Here is a 6,000-nt window from a genome sequence, read left to right on the forward strand (position 1 = left end):
TTTAGTGAGGTAACTTTTAATTAAAGCTTGAAATAAACGTTTAACTTGTCTTACCACCTGAAGTTACTTCACAGACATTTATCAGTGCACATATATTTAGCAGCTGCCATTCAGTATAACATCTATGTCTATCATTGTCTTCTCAAAGCTCTTTTCATGCACTTCAAGTGCATTATGGAAGAGCAATTTCCTTATTAACGAGCAAATTCTGATTAAGTTACTTAAGTAATAGGCCCACTAAGTATTGAAGTCAGACGATGGACTGGGCAAGGACCCCTGCTCAAAAGCACAACTGAGAAGGACAAGTGAAATTGCTAGGCTGGACAGAGAAAGCTGGTACTCAGTCCCCCTTCCATCAGCAAAGATCCAGTTCACCCTTCTTGCCTACCTGCCATGGATGCCTTTAGCTTCAGCCCAATGTTATCCCCAGAAATACACACGTGAATAAGGATGAGCCCTCTGAAAAAATTTACTAACTGGGCTTACTCTTAAAATGCACCAAAAATTATGATACTAATTAAGCTTTCTAAAAAAACAAATTTTTCAGGGATGGCTGCAGTTTCTAGCAGTAGAAAAAGTACTGTACAACATAGTCTCCAATTCAACATAAGTGAATTACAATTGCTTTTCTGTTTCCACTTGTGGAAGAAATCCAATAGTACATCATTAGCATTATTCCATATATGTCATGGATGTTTTTAAAGGTCAATTTGTTTATAGAAATACTTCCATTGAGGATGAATGATGACACTATTTTGACCCCTCTGACCTTGGTGAGCAGGAATGCACTTTTCAAGCATCCAGAGCCCCTCTTCACAATTTGTCTAATCCTACATCTCCCCTGCCCTTGCAGGCTATTTGCTGTTAGCGGCCACAATAGACAAGCAATAGTACCATTATAGGCTTCTCTAACAAAAGACTTTCATGATCATTTTCTAGTGACTTGAAGATTGACAAGATCCCCTCCTGTTACTCAGATGCATTTTCCCCTCCTTCCCGGTGATTTCTTTTCTTGTTTCCAAGGAGGAAAGTGCCTCCCCGAGTAGCGACCTCTCTCTCTGCAGAGAGACCTGCTAGAAACAACAAACATTGCATGTTAAACCTCCTCCTAGAGGGCATTATGAACAAATGGAGTGCTAGCTCTTCTTTGATAAGGTGTACACCCGTGGCACAACTTAAGAATCAATTCAATTATAAAGACACAAAAATGCCTTTTGAAGAATGTTCCTGAGTGACTCCGAGGTAGAGAGCACAGCATATATATGAGTCTGACTTTGCCAAAGTTATTTAAAGCGAAGAAGTTGCACAGAATTGCTCCGGCAGCCTGATTAACTAACCAGGCATTCATCTGTTGGTGAAAACCTGAGTGTGAAAATTAAAGCTATCCCACTGGTTTTATCACATCAGCTGTCCTTCAGTGCAGTCAGAATTTCTCTTTTCTGGAGATTTTGCTTATTTGCTACACAAAAATATAACTATCTGTTATTTTTCAGAGATGCAGAACATTTGTACCTCTCACTGGTATGTGAGAGCACATCTGATAATAAAGCCCTGTACCACTCAGGCTGGATACCCAGAAACCGAGATGCCCTTTCTCTGCCCCAGCCAGTAGTTACTTCGGAAAAATTTCAGCTGTGCCATCTTTGTGTCTCATTTGTAACATGAGCGGATAATAATACCGGCCTACGCTAGAATATTTTCTGAGGGTTACAAGTATTTTGAGAACCCTCATAAATAATGGTGCAGATTAAAATAGTAATGCAAATGGTAAGTCTTATTTGTTGTCTATGATTCATATGTAGAAAAAAAGACAGAAGACCAGTGCTGACCTTTTCATATGCGGCACTTGACAAGGTAATATGCTTTTTAAGTGTTTGATATACTTTAATGTACTCTGTACACTTTACAGAAAAATGTCTAAATGACACTTTAATGTTTGCTTTTCATTTACTAAGGATAAACATTCCTCTGTATTGTCATTAGTGGAAGAGGAAGAACAAGCCACAAACAACATTATTTCAAATCCTTGGATCTCAGTCCGTTCTCTCGCTGCAGTCGCTGATGTCAGAGGGTGGGGTTGCTCGGTGCCCGCGGGGTGAGGATTGCTTGATTCATCTTCTGTTATAGCTGGAGAGGGAATCAGCAAAGGATTTCACTGAAGACAGGATGAGTAAAGGAGATTTTTGTTTAGATTTGAATTAGGCTTAGTGTGAGATTTTATGAGACGTGCAGGAGGTCTGCACTCAAATTTGGGGTTCATGGCTAAGATTTGCGTGAAGTTTTTTCCCTAAATTCTGAAAATGTTTGAGGACTGTTGCTGTCACAGGATTTCCATGACATGGGTTCAAATACTTTCGTTGTACATAAGACAATAAAGAGTTGGGGTGCCACCAAGAATCCATAACACAAAGTTAGATCTAAGGATGAGGATCCAGCTTCTGGTGAAATTGAAAAACATCCAGATTTGAGGTTGAGTCAAGGCCACCATTTTCCTTCTTTACTTTCCTTCATTCAAGCAATTGAATTTATTGAATGGGTCAAGAGACTCGTTCTCAATGAAAAGCTCAGCATACACTATCTAGTAATTACGTAAATAGAATCTACACAATGCTGAAGAACAGAACAAATTGAACTGTCCCTAACCTGCATCTTTTTCCTTCTTGCTTTTCATATTGGGACTGCAGTCACAAACTGTGACCATTCCCTGGCTTCTCTGTCTCCTCTAAGTTATAGAATTTTCCATGGGACCTCCTGCAAGAAAACTTTCAAGATATCTCAACAGGAGTGGTGCTGCATGGGCAAGAATTCAAATTCCACTGGGAAAAAAAAATAAAAGATCAGCCACTCCTTGGAGTCTCCTTTCAACTGGAGACCCAGTCCTGATTTAGTACTTAGCCCATAATTAGCAGTTTCCCGCAGCTGCCTAAATGAGTTCTGTTCAGTGGCTTTCATATGGCTGCCCTGACATTTGCTGCCTCTCAGTTTCTGAGAGACACGGAGCCATGACTGAGGTATATGGTACATTTGCTCTTGGTGTGTTACACATTAAAGTCTCTGTGGGGCAGGACCCTAACAGGCAGACTCAGCAATTTTTAACAGAGAAGCACACGCCTTATCCTGAAAATTTCTGAAGAGTTCTTCAACTAAAGCATTAAGAACTTCTGATTTTAGAAGAAAAGATTCATAAGAATGCCTCCATCCCTGTAAAGTTTTGGTTCACAATACTTTTACGTATCTGAAGATATAACAGGACACTTGGAGTATCGCATAACTGCATCCTTTGGGTCTAAACGTATCTGTGAGTTTGTGACTGCGTATTGTGGTACATACAGCGTTTGTAAATATTTCACATTTCCAATAAGGTGGTTTTTGCTGGTCAGAAGGGCGAGTGTGCGTGTCTCAGAGCAGGTATGTTATTTTCTTTGCTTAGTATTTCCAGGCAAACCAGAGCACTCTGAGGTCCCAGTGTTTTTACATACACTTTGTGACACCATTCCTAGAAACAGACAGGTTTAGATAAAATGTTCAGGAACTGCTGAGGTCAACGGTATTGTTGTTATTTGCTTTTATGCTCTCCAAGGTATGTTGTTCATTGGAAAATTCTGTTTCCAAATTAAGCTGATGGTCTTTCAATTAAAAAAACAGTAGAGCGCTGACCTCTACCTCTAATGTTATGTGGGAAGAAAAGAGTCACAGCATATCAATGTCAATCTAAAAATAATCAAAGTGGTACCGGATTCATTTGTTCTCACTTCTTTGCAAAGCTTGTTTGTACAAGAAGAGTTAGAATAAGGGCAAGACAACAAAATTTGTCACTGATTTTTTTTTTCTTTTTTCTTTACTCTGCTGATCTCCTCCACTTAAGTGCAATTAGCATTATCCCAATCGTCTATTTATCCACGGCTGCTCATCTTACTGTTTGTTCATATGATCCTTTCAACCAAAAGGACATCACTGCACTCAGCAAACTTATTAACCAGCTATAGGCCATACTGTGCTGTCTTATGGGGAGGGAACCAAACTGCAAAGAAGAGCATGAGTCACTGTAAGCTGTGGGACACCAAGACTTTGATGCTGTAGGCAAAACAAGCTGCTTCATGCCACAGTTTGTAAAATGTTTGCACGGGAGCAAAAATCTGCCAAAAAGCATACAGGAAAGTTTATATAGTGCAGCATACAAGCTAAAGAGCATCCTATAATACGTGAAATTTATGGATGTATAACAGCTATGAGCTTTCATTCATCAGCAATGATTTCTATACCTCCCTGTTAGATTATGATCTTCCTTGGATCCTTTTCTAACATGTTGACTGCAAAGTATTGCCAGGGACAGCCTCAGCTTCTATTCTTCTTTGAGTGCTAAGTTCAGAAGAAACATCCTGGTCTAGTGGAGGGTGTCCCTGCCCATGGAAGGGAGGTTGGAAGAAGATGATCTTTAAGGTCCCTTCCTACCCAAACCATTCTATGATTCTATCAGAAGGAATAAATTGGTCTCTCCAGCAAACCCATGCATTGCTCCTGCCCTCTTGACCAGTTCCTCTGTGCCATTTTTCACACACCACGTTGGCTTTTTCTGCCCAGTGTGAAATACCAGAGGAAGGAGCCATGCTGGCTCCTGCAGCACTGGCCTGTTGGCAGCATTGTTCCCAGATGGGAGAGCAGAGCTCTAAGCACTGGGAAAGCCTCTCGCCGACCTCAGATTCCCCTGGGCTGAGGCTTTTCTTTAGTTGTCTAACTACATGCAGCTACGCTGTACCAGGGTGGAAATTTAAGGAGAATACGAGTAAAGGAAAGTGCCACTGAAATCTTGAAAGGAGGTAGAAAATAACAAATACTCCAGCTGAAATTTGGCCTGAACACAAGTTATCGGGTCTAAGCGCATGTTTACATTTCTTTGAAACGATCCTAAACGCTGCCTCTGTCTGAAAGGAAATTTTCAAAACCATGATGAAAAAAATCTGGTTCAGATCATGTGTATTGGTTTTAAAACCAGGCATAACATTGCAGCCAGTTCTTTTATCCAGAAAAGGTGCAACTGTCATATCAATTTCGAACTTCAGTCATGTTATTTTAAATCTGCATTAGTAAAACCTGTAACAAAACATGTCTCTGTTGTCCACATCTTGCATCTGGAGCAAAGTTATGCTAAAGTCTGATCTCTAAACCCAGTATGGAAATTATATCTGGTATGTTCTGCACTTTGTAACATGGTGCATGTGGACTTTTTTACTGTAGTGATAACACAGCTCTACAGCCCACCTGGTAAAATCATTATACGTTAAAAATGACAGTCAAAAGAAGCCGCTGCAAATATACCAGAATTACATACAAAAAGGTTGCAACGTGAGGCTAAAAACAAACACATTTATAGGCATTACCTTACTTTTAAACAAAGGTCTGTAGCTTATAGTGTCATTTTAAAGGCTTAGTACTGGGTTTTCAAGCTGGGAAACAGTATAAGACCAGTGTATTAAGGAGCTGAAATTCTGCTGACATTATGGAAGGTCTTACTAGTTGGTCTCCTACCACTTGATAATATTCTACAGATGCTGTGGAAAAACATTATCAAAAGGCAATTCTTATATATATAACTTCTCAAATCATAGCCAAACATGACTTCATGCAAGTAATAAATTCAGGAACTTATGCTACATATGGCAGAAGTATTTATAAGCCAGGATTACAATACAGAGAGGTATCCAGATGAGACTCTCATCTCACTTTGCCCCTTTGCACCAAGAAAAAGAAGTAAAACATCTTGCAGTGCTGGCACAGTAGATGCACTTATGATGCCCTACAAGCATGTCACACCAGAGATCAGACTCTGTGTCAGGGTAGGGCAACAGCAGCACTGAACCTCATCATTTTTATCCTTCCACACTTTATCCTAAGAGACGAGGACACAAGGGGTTCAGCCCACACTCTCAGGCCTGTAAAACAGGGAGCCAAACTTGTCTCATGGTGTGATGCTGGAAACAGCATCTTCTTTTTTAGAAGAAT

Source organism: Grus americana, chromosome 9, assembly GCF_028858705.1.
Source record: "Grus americana isolate bGruAme1 chromosome 9, bGruAme1.mat, whole genome shotgun sequence".
Lineage (NCBI taxonomy): Eukaryota > Metazoa > Chordata > Aves > Gruiformes > Gruidae > Grus > Grus americana.